Below are 16,686 nucleotides of genomic sequence, written 5' to 3' on the forward strand. Positions count from 1 at the left end.
TAGCCAGACAGGTAAGGCCGAGTTGACGGAACACTCGAAAATACAATAAAACGAAATGGATGCATATAAACCCTGAGAGCTTTGGTTAGAAGCAAAGATGAGTGTTTTTGTTCTGAAGATAGGCACAGTTCTGCAGTGTTTGAGAAAATTGGCTGTTAACATTCTCAATTATGCACAAGACAAAATGGATGCTTCTCACTGCCCTTCCTCAAGATGGATCTGAATGAAAATGTCATAAATAATGATGTTTATAAGGTAGAACTGCAGCTGAGAGCATGTCAGGTTGTTTGGAGAGGTGAATTGGCATCTTTTGTCTGTTCGCGGGCTCTGGCGTGATGCTCGTGAACGCAGAGGGAGGGACGACGTGTCCTGACCGGTTCCTTTTCACGCCGTTGACTTGTGGTTTGACAGACTTGCTTCCTCTCCCCAAACGAGCAGATTCCCTCATCCTTTACCATCACCAAGCAGCTCTCTGCTACCCAGACGCCCTTCCCTATTTCCTTTAAGGGCGGGACGCTGCAGAGCTTGACAGGTGATGGAAACAGTTTCATTTATAACCCTTCAGTTTCTTGATTTCTGACGCTCCAACCACATAACTGCGGTCACCTTAGGAAGTTGGGACAAACGTTTGCTGGTGTGGTAGAATGAGAAATTTAACTAACGCCTTGATAATCCGAAATAAATTTCCTGCCTCCCGAGTATCATCTTCGTGGGTAACTTATGCTTCTGCTTTTGTGTACCTCTTCCTGCCTTATTACCAGCTTCCTCCTTGCCCCTAATGGGTCACTCAGGTGCTGTTTGGAGGTTTGTTTTATTGTTCAACTGGTAAAGCACACGATGCAGGGAAATCGAAGACGAGAATGCTGGGACACTGACAGCAAACCCTTGCAAATAAGCAGAGAGAAATCTTTTAATTAAAAGTAATGAACATGAAGTTGGAGATTGTGGTCATTAATTGTGCACAGTCTGATTTAAGTTCTGAAGGTCCTCGGGTCTCGCACTAGGGGTCGAATCTATGGGAACAGAGATGTTCACGGTTTTTGTCTTTGCCAGTGACTTTGCTCGGAATTCCTTTCTGACTTGGATTTCTCATCTGGAACTGACTGAGGTATTATGCTCGGGGTGGAGGTGGGCGGGACGTACTTGATACCTTCCTGGAGCACATGAGCTGAATCTTTCTAGATGCTGAGCATTCTTTTCCTTCCTTGCAAAAAAAAAACCTGTGAAGTATTAACATCCCTTATAAACTATTTCCGAGTCATTCTTTAATTCCTCTCGTAAGCCGATTCCTTGTGAGATTGTGGGCCTGTCAGGTCTGAAATTTACAGGGCAGGCCAGCAGGCTGGAAATAGAGAAGAGCTGAGGTTGCGGCTCGAGTCCAAAAAGACCGAGTTCTGAAGCGGTTTCCTTCTTTCTGGGGAGGTCAGTCTTTGCTTGTAAGGCCTTCAACTGATTGGGCGAGGCCCACCCACACGAAGGAGAGTAATCTGCTTTACTCAAAGACAACCGATTTAAATGTTAATCTCATCTTCACAACATCATCCAGATATCAATATTTGACCAAACATCTAGGTACTGCGGCCTAGCCAAAATAACATAGAAAATTAGCCATCCACCTGGTGACAACGGAGCGAGAGCACCCCATGCTGTGACTGGCCGGCCTGGAAGCTGTTCTGCCTTGCTGAGTTAGTCAGAAAGTCAGACATGGGGAGCATTTAGTGGGAACAGAAGAGGTCATCTCATCCCAGCCACTTCTCCCCACCGCTCTGCTCGTAATTTGTTAAAAGACATTTGGTAACAGCTTATTTCCGCCTATTACCTGCACATAGCCTCTCAAGGTTCATGGAAGGTGACCCCGAGAGGAAGTTCTGGAAAGACCTCAGGAAGGTCCAGAGTGAGCCCCAACTCCCCAGGAAGTTGCTCCCCAGGCCATCTGAAGGCTGAGAAATAGAAGATGACTAATCTAGGCTTTCTGATCAAGTCCCCTCTGAGAGTTCCCTGATTACTCACCCCAAACTCAATTTACTTATGGAGAAGACAACAAGGGTTGACACCAGCAGAGGAGGACGCGGCCGAGGCTCTGTCCTCAGGAATGGTCTGGGTGCTTCGCTAGCCCTTTGCTGGGGCAGAGGCACTCTTTCGTGTGGAACCCCTGGGTTTGATTAACGTGAAATGTCTCAGTTATCTTAAAAACGAAGAATCTCACTCCCACATCCCATTTGTTTTCCAGCTATAGATAGATCCTAGTTATCACTTAAGAACTAATTTGTTTTTAATATATGAAGAATCATACCTTTATTGCATATTAGCTTGTAAGAATACCATAAGACACAAATTAAATATTTTTGTTTTATTTTATCTACTGTATAATTATTTTCTTGATGGACTCATATATCCTGGTAACTTTTCAAGTTTAAAACCATGCAATGTAGAATTGCTAAATGTTAACTTCTAGTAGGGCTTGTTGAGAACCATTTATGTGGCATCAAAATTAATTTTTCATAAGTGAAGTCTAGAAGAAAATACACCATAATGCGAAAGGATGGTAATTTATGGGGGGAGAGATTGCAGGTGATTTATATTATTTTGTTACACTTTTAATGTATAAGGATAACACATTAGCATGTATTTTATTCAGAATATATTAATCAAGATAACTTTTAAAGACAACGAATATGAAATTACATTACAAACAGACATTATCTATGTAGTAGGTCTTGTCTAATTTAATACAACAGAGATTTTTGATAGTTTGCTAAGCTTGTCCTAGCCCACTCTGCTATATGAGAACTAGACGAACAATTATTTGCAAACCTCTCGTGACAGAGAGGTGACGAAATATCCATGTCTGGAGCATGGGGGACAACATTCTACACATCTTAAAAGGCTGACTTTACCTTTTGTACTTCTTGGCGAGCCTTTGCACCCCTCTTTGGAGGCACATGCAAATCACCCTTACCCATGATGTCCCACCTCATTCTGGGTGTAGCTGTGGCGTCCCTGAGCCCTGTCACCCCACCACCTACAACCTGGGTCATGTGGGGAGAGGGTGAGGAGACTCTCCCTCTCTAGGTCCTAAAGTCTCAGCTCAGATACATTTCTCCAGTCTTTTCTGTTGGAATTATTTTTTTCCTCGTCTGTGCATGGATTTTTTTTAGTCTTCCACTTTAGAATTCATCATACATTGATTTACTGATGCTAGCTTGCCAGTGTCTCGTGCCCTAATTGGAAAATTTGTAGACAGGGGGCATGTTGACGTCTTGTTGTATTCTGTGGAACTGCTGGCACATGGCCTCGCACAGTAGTTTATGTTGCATTGTGTTGAGAATTCTATGATGCATTTCTGGATAACTGGATTACGTGGCTGATGTCTCACCAATGTCATGACTAGGCACTTAGTCTGAGGATCTCCATTAGACTGTCTCCGTGATGTTGGCTCTGGAGAACAGGGTCAAGGATGATGCCCAGCAGCCAGACTTCGCTAAGACCCCAAGGCCAAGGTTAGTGGATGAAGTCACTATTCCAGGCTGACATCTAGCCCTTCATTTCTAAATTCAATTGAGAAGAGTGGTCGATTTAGAGATTAAAATGGATTCAAGCCATAAGGGGCCAGTTAAGTCTTTTAAATAAATTATCTATAAGAGTCAAGCCAATAAGAGGAAAAGCAGCGTGAGCTCTATAGAATGACCCAGGAACATTTAGAAATGAAATTCACTCTATTTGACATAAAGGAAGTCCAGACTCTGTTTCTCATTCACTTGAGAAGACGGTGCCTGGAGAAACACAAAATTCTGCTTGAGAGCAGGGAAGGACGAGGCACTAATGAAAACATTAACATTTCTAATTAGCACTGACATAGCTCACACTCCATGACGTTCAAGCATCTCTTGGTGATTCATTACCCTTCGTAAGATAATCCCATTTCCAGCTCTGTATCTCTGCTCCCCAAACATCTGTTTTCCTTAAATTCATCTCCTGGTTAGAAGTCATTGGGTTTTCTTGGATTTTGGTTAAGATTTCCCAGTTTCTCAGAAGTCATTTCCAGGCAACAAAGCTTCTGCAAAGAATGTGAGAATCAGATTTCATACATGGAATTTACCTGATATAATTACGCTCTATTTTTATGAATGTGGGACTTTTTTCCTTGTGCCAGGAGGCTAAGATTTTGAAAGAGGGGCAGATTCCTTGTGAAGATAAAAGGAGAGAATGGACCAGTCATCAATAATTGGAAAAATGGTACTGAAAATTGGAGATGATTTTTTAAGATCTATTTCGATTTGTGGGCGGCAAGAAGAAAGAACGCTACGAAGTCTCAGACGCACCAAGCATTTAGAGGCGGTGTCAGGTTGGTGGGCTGCCCAGTGTGTATTCTGTTTGCAAGACAGGACGGCGAATTAGAATTCGAATTGTCTGGACTTGATGGAGAGTCCCGGAGAAAATCCGGTTTCGGGGGAGACTGACGATGGAGCAGGAGACGAACGTTCCGGAAAGTCACTTCTTTTTATACGCACCATTCTTTCTCTTTCTCTGTCTCAGGGTATCGAACAAAACACAATGTGACCAGGAGCTCGTGCCCCCCTGAGGCGGGGGGAGGGGATGAGGGTGGGAGGAGCTGCGCCGTGGAACGTGGGGTCCCTTCCTTCATTCTCCGAAGTGAACAGATGCCAGAAAAACCCAGAAAAATGCAGCAGAAGAGAGATGAAAGCTCTTCCTCTAGACTCCGCAGGAGACCTACACAAGACTGACGCTCCAAGGCCGCCTTCGGTAGTGTTGGCAGCTAAGACTGAAATTTTAGGAATATTCTGGGGATGGTGCATCACGGCTATAAAGGTCCTAAAACGCAGTCTTATTAGAGCTACCAACCAGTCAAACGTGGTTTTTTTTTTTTTTAAGCATAGATCATACAAATAGTTAACAACCACATGAGTTGAGATTTATTCAGTCAGATAATGTTCTTTTGAGCCCTAAGTGGTTGTAGAAAAAGCAGCGATGACTGTGTATGATACATGAGGACCTGCTTGCCTGCACCGGCGTTGGCAGGAATCTGAGTGACACCATGGGATCTGGGCAGACGGCACTGGGCCCTGTTGATATTTTGGTGCAGATGGCGTTTGGTTAACGTTAGATGACCACAGACACTCGGTGGGGTCTGGGAGTGTTTACGAGTGTGTGTGTGGTAGAGTTTTGGTGGTGTTTCGGGAACTTTGGGACCAAAACACCGGCTGGTCCCAGTCTTTAAAGATAGAAGAGGAGTTCATGTGATGAGTGTGTGTGTATGCACGCACACACGCACACACACACAGGAAACACGAGTGGTTTGTTGCTTTGCTTGCTGTCATGTTGAGTCTACCCTCAGAAGCACGGTCCCCTCCCAAGTTCAAATCCCAGACTGATGGCTCTCATGTGCCTCCACCAAGGTCGTCTTGATAAGCGTGTGGAGCAGCAGGTCCGTTGTAATGTTTTTTTTTCACGAATCCTTCGCACTCCGTCTTCCAGAGGTCCTCACTGCTCACACCCTAGGAGGAGCCGGGAGCCCAGAGCTGGTGACCCCAGAGGCAGCCGGAATGGTCTTCCTCAGTTGTCGGGATTTTAACAAGAGAAAGGATGATGACATGACAAGGACAAGCGCTTTGACACCATTTTAAAAAATGGAGATGCTGACGTTTTTGTTCCCACTATAAATTTAACTTTCTCAGTTATTGCATTATGGGAACTGGGAATTGCTGTGGTTGGGAGAAAATAGATATAATCAAGTGTGGGAATTTTGCCCGCCATCCATTCTGAGGCTCGTGGTAATTATCATCTTCGTTTTCTCTATTCCTGTCCTCTGAGTCCGGAATGAAAGCAGGGAGCTGCCCTTGTCTTTGACAGTTATCTGATGGGACTGACCCCTGCCGGCCATTTTCTTCCTTTCTGTCTATGCACGTGCACACACGTGCACACACATGCACCGGCACGTGCACGTGGGCACACGCCTTCTATTTTCATTCTGCAGGTCCTCGCGGTCACAACGAAAGGTCTAGAATGAAGTTCCAGACCTAAGTTTAACTAAGTCAGGCCACGTGGTGCAGATGGCAGTGCGTCCCTTTGGTGGGGATTGTGGGGACAGTGACTTCTCTCGGTGGCCTGCGCTGGCACGTGAGCACTTAGACGAGAAAATTTCCTTACGGCTGAACAAATTCCCTTTGCATTTGATGATGCAAACTTACACTGTTTAGGGTCTTTACTTAAAGATGATTAAAATATCTTTTATTCTGAGGGATAGGGGTTCTCGAAAGTCCTCAGCCTGTCTGCGGAACGCTGAACAGACTGCGGCTGGCACATGGCTCCCGTGCCTTGGTCTCTGCAAAGCACATTTTCTCTGTGCCCTCCAGTTTCTGATGAAAACGAGACTACATTATCTGCTTTATTGGTTTATCCTTTTAATGTGTGTCTTATTTGAATTTTTAGTTCTCTACTATTCTCTCTGTTTCTAATATTTGCTTAGTTCAGTGCCTGGCAAAAAATGGCATTCAATGACTATCTGTGGCATGGATTAATGAATATACCTCAGCATTTCACACCCGTTCATCGAAGTTAAATAAGTTTCTTTTCTTGCTACAGGAGCTGTCAGCGTGTAAGATGTCATGCGTGTCATGTATGGATAAGGGGGACACAGCGTATGCTGGGCTTCTGCATATATTGGTCCATAGAACAGTGCTTGGTGTAATGTGTGTGTGTGTGTGTATGTGTGTGTGTGTGTGAGTTGTTGTTGCTAATATTATTATTGTTGTTATTATTATTATACTTGTCTTCAGAGCCCTTTTTTCTTTTTTTTAGAGTTTCTCAGGATTAGAGTTCCATGAGAACATCCCCTCTCTTAGATTAAGGGGACCCATTGATTCATATGACATTAATCAAGGATTTGAAAAATTCACTGAGGTTTGTCTGACAGTTATCTTTGCACTAACTATGACAATCAATGTGGCAGCACAAATTTCAGGAGGAATGCTTCATTTTAAGCAAATGCGGTCTTCAGACACCCATGGCACTTTGCAGGCACCGTTTATTCTCTTAGAAGCGTTAGTGGGCAAACGACATCAAGAAGACCCCTTGGACTTCCTCCTCGCGACATTTTGTTATCTTAATTTATGTATTTTAAAGCAAGGACCCAGATTAATCACCTTCTCTTGTTCGTCAGAACTAGTTGCTGGTGCAACACTCTAAAATTCTTCTTTTTACATGTCAGTATCACATTTTGTCATGGTCTGGGGCTGATTTGTCACTTTCGTTGAGGCCCCTTCGGGTCGCTCTGGCACGCGTGCTTGCCGTCCTGGATAAGCATGCGCCCACCTCCTCGTCCAACCATCCATTCAGACAGGAAGTGAGAATCGTCACTCACCTTCCTCCCTTCACCCCGTCAGACACCTTTGCCTTGCGACGTCCGCACAGGATATTGAGAGCCTTTCTGAATGTCCCAGACCTCTGCTTTTCTCCGTTGTTTCCAGGTTGACATTCTTTCTGACGCCTCGACAGTTCGTACCCGCTGCTTAACCTGCATCTCAGAAGCCTGTCGTTGTCAGAGAAGGCACGAGATGGACGGGTTTTCTCCCACTGTACGCTCCTGATTCTCCGCGTGCACTTGCAAAGGAGCCTTTATTGGGAATAAATGCTAATATTTCATGAAACATCAAACTTTCATCGACTGGTCTGTAATTACCACTAAGCCAGGTCTCCCTTCCTCCCTCCGTTCCTCCCTCCTTCCCTCCGTTCTCTCCTTCTTCCTACGTGTCCAAGTTTGTCCATTTCTAGGCCTTGGGGAATGTTCCTGTCCTCCACGTCAAGTGTGAGAGCTGGCGGCATTTCAGAGGCATTTGTCTGTCTGCCAGTGTAATGAGCACATCTCCTGACTGCCTTTGGTGTGCTCATCAATCTTGCCAGGAAGAAAGGCTTTTTGGGCTCTGAATTTATGACCAGTAAGTAGCTCCAAAGAAAGTTACAAATTCGTAAACACACATTTATAAGTAGAATTTTCACAGTGATTTTCAGTTGTCAAATTTAAGGGTCAAAAAAAAAAAAAGATTTAAAGGAGAGTTTATTATAGCTTGAGAGAAGATGGAAAAGGATTGGAGACAAATATTTCTGGGCTGAGAATATGTGTGAGGTCACCGTACCCTCACGGAAGTCCCTGAGCAGAGATGCCACGTGGTAATTGGAGACAGAGATCTGCAGTCTATTCCTGGACGCTCCTCTGACTCATCCCGTTATCTGGGGACGACGCCGAGCGTTTCTGCGTCGCCCCTCCATCTGTAAAAACGGATGCACATTCACGCTCTCACCTTCAGGCATCCTTGAGTCTTGGGTTTTCTGCTGGGACTTGTCTTTCAATGAGTTTCCGGAAGCTGCACGTGGAAGAGCGGGCCGGCCAGCCCGGGTGTGAGGGGACGCGGAGGGGTCAGTACCCTGGTGATGGAGCCTGGGGAATTGCAGAGGCGAGGAGGTTTGCATCGGCTACGCCTGGAAGGTTTTTGTTGAGATGGGATGGCCTGAAACACCTCCCCAGTTTAGGGTCTGGGGCTCGTGCCAAGCGACAGCTGAGAGATACTGAAGACATGTGTGTTTTAAGGTTTTTATAGGATTTTCTTTGACTAAAAGAAATTTGGGCCGGGCAAGGCAGGGTGTGGGGGTGAGAACCATGCAGAGCCTTTCCAGATGGGACAGCAGTGACAGGAGTCCAGGGACCTGTGCTCAGGGACCTGAGATCGGCCAAGCGGAGCGTGACTGGACCTCGTTACACAAAGCCCGGGCTGTGCGTCTGTGGTATCTTCTGCCATCACGATCACTATGGTTGTGTTTAATACAGTGCTGGAAGTCACAAGGAGCGAGAGGGGATGGGGGACATGCAAATGGACGTTTGTCCTGTGGCACATGATTGAAGATCCTTGGGAAGCGAGTGGCTTCCGTGACATGTAGCAAGTTCGCAGGTAAAACATCAAATGTCACCGATACAGACACTAGAATATACCTTAATTTCAAGGTATGCGATGGACCACACGGCGATATCTGTTCCACGAAACGGATGTTCTTACAAAGCTTACAAAAGACGAGAAAATTCACGGTTTAAAAATGGCTCTTTATCTTTCCGTTTAATCCATTTGATTAAGAAATGAGAAAGCACAAATATCATCGTTTGTCGTGTTTCTTGTGTTTCAAGGAGCGAGTGAGTGAGCGCCAGGACGGTACCCTTACTGACGGGCTAAGGAGGGGATTCATCTCCAGCGTCCGGTACTCGTTCTGGGCAAATGATATGCTGTAATCAAGCACTAATATATAGACAACTTAGGGTTTAAAGTGATTTTCACACTTAACTCTGATTAGCATGTGAAGACAATAGCGGCAGGAATTATTTTCCCCTGGACCGAGGGACATGACGGTAGAACAGAGGCGTGAGGAGAAACAGAAGCGCCTAGAAAGCCGTGTACGTCCTTCCCTGATGCTGACGCCTTATATTACTATATTCACCGAAAGCTAAGTGTGTCCAAAGTAATGAGAAAAATACGCTTCATATTGTCATAACAATGGCTCTGTGGCCCTGGCAGTGTTCAACCCACGTGGTATTGTATCAGACACAGCAGATAAACCTGGGGACTCAGAGCCAGGTCACCTGAATTCAAGTCCCAGCCTCACCATCTGTGAGCTGCGTGACGTTGGACATGTGTCTTAACCTCTCTGAGTCCTAGCTCCTCATCTATGAAGTGGGTCTACACTGGCTCCCTGTCTCACGGGACTGTTACGATGATGAAAGTATATAATAAACGTCAGGTGCCACCACCCGGTGTTTGGCGGCTTTTTACAAGGGACTCACAGCATGACTCCTGCCGAGCTTGAGTGCGAACTCGGAGAATGAGCTGGTGTGACTCTGAGACTGTCGCTCAGTCAGGGGCACGGCAAGGGCGATTTGTAGACAGGCCTGCGGTGATTAATTCTGTTGCGGCAGGGTCCAGCGGAGCCTGAGGCTGTTCGAAGCGCACCTTGCAGACATTGGGACATCAGCAGCACACCCGGCCATATGCAATTCTTGTGGTTTAGGACGAGTGGGGTGGATTTGGTATGGGTTATAAGTGGAATGACCTGTCTTTTGCTGGAACCTGACTTGCTTTAGGACATGGGATAGAGACGGACAAGGTGTCATCCACGCTTGCCCTTCGGTTCCACACGCGTGCACATGATTTATACCTGTGTGCACGTGATTCACACCTGCGTGCGCCATCGGTGATTCACACGGCCATAGCGCAATTGGCGTTTGTTCGGGTAAATAACACTCATTTCGATCTCTGCTGAGGAATGACCTTCCGTCGCCCTAACAGATGCCATCTGGTGGGCGGGCTCATTCATCTCTGGGAGGTGCTGCGGGTACCCCGGACATCGTGGCTCTCAACAACGAGAAGACGCATGGAACTCTGTAGAAAGTGACGAATGTGTGAGACGTAGCTGCTTTATTGAGGCCGTTTTCCCTTTAGTTGAGTTATCTTCAGAGGCTTTTCAAGTTGAGCAAAAGGACAAAATAAAATTCAGGGAGCTTTGGGACCAACAGGTGTACGAAGCTATTATTTCTTCTCTTATTTAAAACATTCTGATTCTAAAAGGAACGCATGCTCATTGAAGAACATTCAGGAAAAAACTAGAATTATAAAAAAAATATGTTAAATTCTAATTTTGTCTCCGAGAAGTAATCGCTGTTAGCTTTTTGGATGACTTTCTTCTAATGTTATTTTTCATAGACGTATATACACCCACGGGACTGTAACACAGGGATCATGCAGTGCGAAGACATTCGCATCTCGTTTTTTTTATACTTAGCACATATTGTAAATATTTCTCCATGTCATTCAATAATCTTCGAAAACGTGAGTTTGGATGCTGCCTTACATTCCATTGACTATTTGAATGTGATTAACAAAATGATTACTCTAATATCAAATAATAAGTTTCTTTACATTTTTTACCACTGTGAGCGATGTGGCAATGAGCTTTTTTTTCCGATAAATCTTTGTGAATCTGATTGATCCATCAAGGTAGATTTCAAGACATGTATTTAGCGCTTCTAAGAAGATACGCATGTCAAAAAAATTGGTTTATTAGCTTAGTGCTCTGAGTTCTACTCTTTTTGTTCTGTCTTGTCCAAATTTCCAATATTTGCCTTTGATTTCAAATGTTGATTTTAAGTTATCTCTCTCATTATACAAATTCAAATCATACTGAAATATACACGGTGAAAAGAAAGTCTCCCCTTCTCGTTTCCACCTTCCCTGGGGAGTGTCAGAGAATGATCCGACGTGTGCCTTTCTAATTCCTTTTCACATTTATAAAATTTTACATACGTCTGGGCTAAATAAAAAACATTTATAATGAAGTCAGAACCATATTATCATGCAATTTGCCTCTTTTCCACTTAAAACACAGATATCTTTGTATGTCAGTGTGTTTCAAGAGTATTTCTTTATGTGGATGCAAAATGATTTACTTCCTTACTCCTTATCAAAAATGGGGCGATGAAGATCCTTATCCATCCAGTTTTGACCATTTATCTGCATGTTTCTGCAGGATACTTTTAAAATAGGATCGTTTCATCTAATCGCTTTTGATAGCGATCTCCAAACTGATTTCAGAAAATATTATAGTAATTTATACTTCTGTCAAAAGTGCGTAAGAGTCTACGGCCACGCCACCCTGAACAAGCCCGATTCCATCTGATCTCAGAAGCTAAGCAGGGTCGGGCCTGGTTAGTACTTGGATGGGAGACCACCTGGGAAGACCAGGTGCTGTAGGCGTAAAAAAATAAATAAATAAAAATAAATTTTAAAAAATTAAAAAAAAAAAAGAGATTGTAAGATGACAAGGTCCTTGCAGTCTGTGAGGTCAGCCAAGCGTTGCCTCGCCTAAAAAAAGATGAAAAAAAAAATGAAAAAGAAAGGTCACAAGAGTGCCCGTTTTCCCAAATCTGCCTCCACATTGGGTGTTATTGATATTAAAAAAATTTCCCATTCTTCCGTTAGGTGAAAAATACTATCTTATTCTTGTTTTAATTTTCATTTCTTGAGTTTCTCTACTTTTTTTTCTTTCTTTCTTTCTTTTTTTATTTTTTGAGTTTCTTACAGCTAATTATTCTATGTTCTTTCTGTATCAGAAATGGCTATGAATTATGACATATATTTCTGATTTACTCACTGTATTTGGATGGACAGAAGTATGTAAAAATGTTCTAGTATTTCTGATCTTAAGACCGAAAAAGCTTACTCCACTCTGCCTTATTTTTCTATTTCTCTTTCATAACAAATTCTGTGTGTGTGTGTTTCTTCTTGAGGCTACACATGGTAATCTCAAATTTAATTTGCCCAAAATAGCATTGTCCTTCTAAGCATGCCTCCCCACGGTCGACCCCGTCTCAGACAATGGGCCCGCCAGCTGCATAAGGCGAACGTCTTGGAGTGCTCTATCGTTCTTCTCCTTAGAGCCCGGGCTCAGACCAAGGACATTAGTGAGTCCCATCGATTTGAACTTGGGGAACATCCTTGACCACCCAGTTCGCCTCACTTGTGTGCGTCACCGCCAACGCTCGGGAGTTCCTGCTTCCATCCTGGCCATTACCACACAGGACCCAGGATCATCCTTCAAAAATATGAATCAGGTCACGTCCTCCCTGCTTAGAATGCCCCACAGGTGTCCCAGCTCACCTCAAACGAAATCCACCGTACCCTGACCCATGTAGCTCACTGTCGCTGCCCACTCTGTCCTCACCCAGGGCCCCTACCCCCGCCCCTCCTACGTTCCAGCTACGCTGTCCTTCTGCCAGCAGTCAAGGTCATGCTCGCTCTGGGCCCCCATGCCGGCTGGCTCTCCCTTCCACCAGCACACCTGCTTTCCTGTGGCCGGCGCCACAACGTGCCGATCTCTGTCTGAGTGTCACTCTCTTTCCCATCACTCTCTTCCGATTGTCACTCATTACTCTGTGATGTTTTTCAGTTGATGAATTTATGACTTATCTCTAAGCTCTAGGACAGTCACCTCCGTTCACTGTCCTGCTTCCCATGCCTAGAGCGGGACCTGGCACAGGACCGTTCTTGATAAATGTCGAATTAACTAATGAGTGGGTAGATACATTCCCTTTATACCTGCACTTTCTTAAGACTATGCCTTTATTTTTGTGATTTCCTCAGGCTAGAATTCACTCATCCTACATTTCTAACTTTCTGTTTTTTTTTTTTTTTTTTTTTTTTTTTTTTGAGATAATTTCTTAACTTCTGTCCTCGAGGCCAGTGCTGACTGAAAACCTTTCTCAGATCCCTTGACCTGAAGCGACCTCTCCTTTGAAGCCCTGTGGCGACTTTGCTTCTCACCGACACTGACCCTTTGCTCCGTTTTCCATAGCCCTTTGCGGCTTTGTCTAATTATCCCAGTAGAAGTTAAGAGTCTTTCTGACACGAACGTCGGATTTCTTGGCCTGCAGCTCCCAGGGTGGCGTCACACACAGAGGAGCTGGGTGCTTGCGGGGCGTTCGCATAGGTGGACCCGTTCTCGCTATCGTAGAGTCGCACGGCATTTCAGGCGAATACAAATGCTTCGTGAAATATGCTCTGATCTACTTCTTGGTTTCGAAACACATTCCGACCTGGCCATCGGTTAGAGCTCATGGATGCCGGACTGGAGCGAGGTGGGAGACGAAGCGTGAGCTGGCCCCGCGTACGCCCCGGATCAGATCCCGGGACGCTTGGTCGTAATTCCCTCCAAAATCATGGCTGCTCTTTCCTCCCAACTCAGAACTCATGAGAACATCTTGGAAATGGTCCTCCGGCTTCTATTTTTCTTAATTTGACAGGCCCACATTGGCTCTGCTCGTCTCTCTGCGTATCTCCAAGGACTGTCATATTTCTAGTTTCCTGATGAATTGGGCTGCTGGTAGCTGACATCTCTGAACTGCCATGGCTGGCGACATCACTGCAGGGTGTCTGCGCGCCATCGAGATGACAAGGCCTGACACTCAGCTCAGCTTCCTCCTCTCGCTGGAAGGGACAAGGAAGGGGACACCTGCGGGCGGTCCTGTGGAAGGCAAGCCCACAGGGAAGGGTGAGGTCTCCTGCAAGGGCTCTCGGGTGGGTAAAAGTGACAGCCGATAGCTGGGCAGCGAGGGGCGGGGGAGGAGATGCTGTGGGGTTTCCGGGGCGTCCGCAAATTCTTACCATGAGACGCTACATCCTGGACAGCACCCTCCCTGAGACAGCTTTACCACGCTCGTCCAGCCACTTGCCTGGACTAGAGCTTTCACCTTGCTGCTGGAAGAGCCATGGGTTCTTTACGGGACAGCCGATCCCAAGCCCACTCTTTGAAGAAAGCTGCATGGATTAGAAACAGGTTTCCCACCCCCCTTTCCTAATTTCCTTTGAATTACTCCATTGTCATGTTTCCAATACTGTAATTTTATCTGCCACCAAGATGCCAACGATAAAACCATTTTCTCCGACACAGTCATGATTTTAGGGCTTCCTATAGAATTTATCCTTCTTAAACATGTTGTAGGATTGATTTTTGCACTTCTTAATGCCGTGAGCTTTTCACTTACGGCACAGTTTTTAAAGAAACAGAGATGAGACTCAGTGGTCCTTGGCTTCCTGGTGGGGTTGGTCCCCATGCTGCAGAGGGGGGTGACAGCTGCAGGGGGTGGGGCAGAGGGAGGCAGGAGGGAAACGGAGGCTTCCGTTACTTTGAGGCTTTAGTAGACAATGACTGACGAGTCTCACAAAAGCACTGGAAGCGGATAACAGTTTGCTTCGCCATCATCCATCCACGCTACTGTGATTTTCTCCTTTTAAACACATCTGCTTCTCCTTTTTGTCTCTTCTAGGAAAATCACCAGCCTAGAGGGGATGGGCGGGCTCGTGCATAAGAACATTGAAGAAATGCGTCTGCCAGCGATGACTGACTGGAGGGCATCTGACTGGGAGACGCTGGGCAGTGTGGGTGGAGGAGCGGAAGCCTGTCCCCCCGGGTCCTAGCGTGGGGTCCCAGGGGTGCTCCTGGAGCTTGACCGGAAGCGAGTGACGGCAACAGCGCGACTCCAGCTGGGCTCATGGGTGTTGGGCGCGTCCACGAGCCCAGGTGTCGGGTTTGGCGGTTACTATGTCTATCCTTCCAAGGAGGCCGTTACCGTTCTCAGCCCATTTTAGATAACAGCATGTTTAAAATGTAAAGGATCAGATGCCTGGTTCAAAGTGGCAGAGGTATCAGATGATAGATCTGAGATTCGAACCCAGGTCTGATTTGTTAAGGAGTCCATCCGAATTCATGACCGCAAGTGTCTCAGGCTGAGGATCGGAGGGATAATTCTGGGGGGTGTGTGTGTGTGTGTGTGTGTGCGCGCGCACGCGCGTGTGCGTGCACATCATAGGAGGCAAACATGGTCCCCTGGGCTACATGATAGAAATCAGGTGAACTCCGCATGGTGTCAGGAGCCTTCAGACAGTTCGGGTGGCTGTTGCTGCTGCTACGTCCCGCTGACCCCACATGCAGAAGAGTGTGGCTATGTCCTAACCGCCCCGGTGACTTCAGGACAGGGGACGATGTACGTGAGGGGCAGGGGGCAGAGCGCTGAGCGACCTGAGTTCGTATCGGTGTGCCCAGATGGGGCAGAGACGGCCTGTGGCTCGGCTAGAGCGAAGCTGCCCTGGGTGACGGTGGCCAGCGATGCCTGGAAATTGTGTGCAAATCGCTCGGAGAAGCTCTAGTTTCGGGAGTAGGAGGCGAAGCTACGAAACGCTGAGGCCCAGGGCCGCTCGCGGGGGGAGGCGGACTCCTGGTCAGCGCTGGGCAGAAGCGTCTCGGTTTGCTGTGAAATCAACGAGCTTAGTGTTGAGTCCTTCGGTTTACCACGGCCCCCCAAAATGCCAGATGCCTTTTGAAGGGCTAATGAGCTATTTTAGTCAGGAACGCATCCATATACATTTATTTAAATGGCTTTCTTCCTAACGGTTAAGATTAACTGTGCCAAAAAAAAAAAAATGGCAGCTGCATCTGGGCAGAGATGAAAGGGGACCTCGAACGTGCAGAAGGCCAAGGACGCGCAGTGTGGCACCTGCTGCGCGGTGAGGTGGGCGCAGCTGCCTTCCATTTGACGCAGAAAGGAAGAGCAGCGAGCGGAGGGGCTGCGAGGGAGAGGGGCGAAGACGCAGCCGTGAAGAAAGCCGTGATCTGGAAGCTTCCAGAAGGAGGTGGGGAGGTAGGTGGCGACAACTCCCCTTTCTCTAGACTTTATGCAAACACCGCTTTCTGCCCACATAGTCTTTTCTCTGTCAAGATTCGGGAGCATGGATCGCCATCTTCTTCTATATCCAAACACGTGTCCTTGACATGAAACCCTGGCTGCATCTGTGGGACCGGGGTGTCCCCGTGTCTCCTCCCTACAGAAACCGTCTCTTCAGGCTGGCTTCTCCTCACCCATTACTGCTTCTGGGTTTCGCTGTCAACAAGCCCTTTCGTTTCCAAGTGCCCTTGGACTCCTGTGTAGCAATGACACATTGCTCCAGAGAAAAGCAATATCGATAATGTGGGGTGAGCTGGAAGAGAAGGACAGGGCCCCCACAAGTGGCTGTGATTTTCATGCACGACCAAGAGGCGCCAGCCACGGGGCAAGCGGGGGTTGACATGAGCATTGCG

At 46.4% G+C, this 16,686-nt stretch overlaps 1 non-coding gene across 1 annotated transcript; it reads left to right on the plus strand.

The window, feature by feature from the left end:
- The first annotated feature begins 11,691 nt into the window (after positions 1-11,691).
- Positions 11,692-11,810, plus strand: LOC120618330 (5S ribosomal RNA). The gene has a single exon (XR_005657220.1). It is a non-coding gene; the product is annotated as a 5S ribosomal RNA (ribosomal RNA).
- Positions 11,811-16,686: the final 4,876 nt, after the last annotated feature.

The sequence above is a fragment of the Pteropus medius genome, unplaced genomic scaffold (genome assembly GCF_902729225.1).
Source record: "Pteropus medius unplaced genomic scaffold, Ma_sr-lr_union100, whole genome shotgun sequence".
NCBI lineage: Eukaryota > Metazoa > Chordata > Mammalia > Chiroptera > Pteropodidae > Pteropus > Pteropus medius.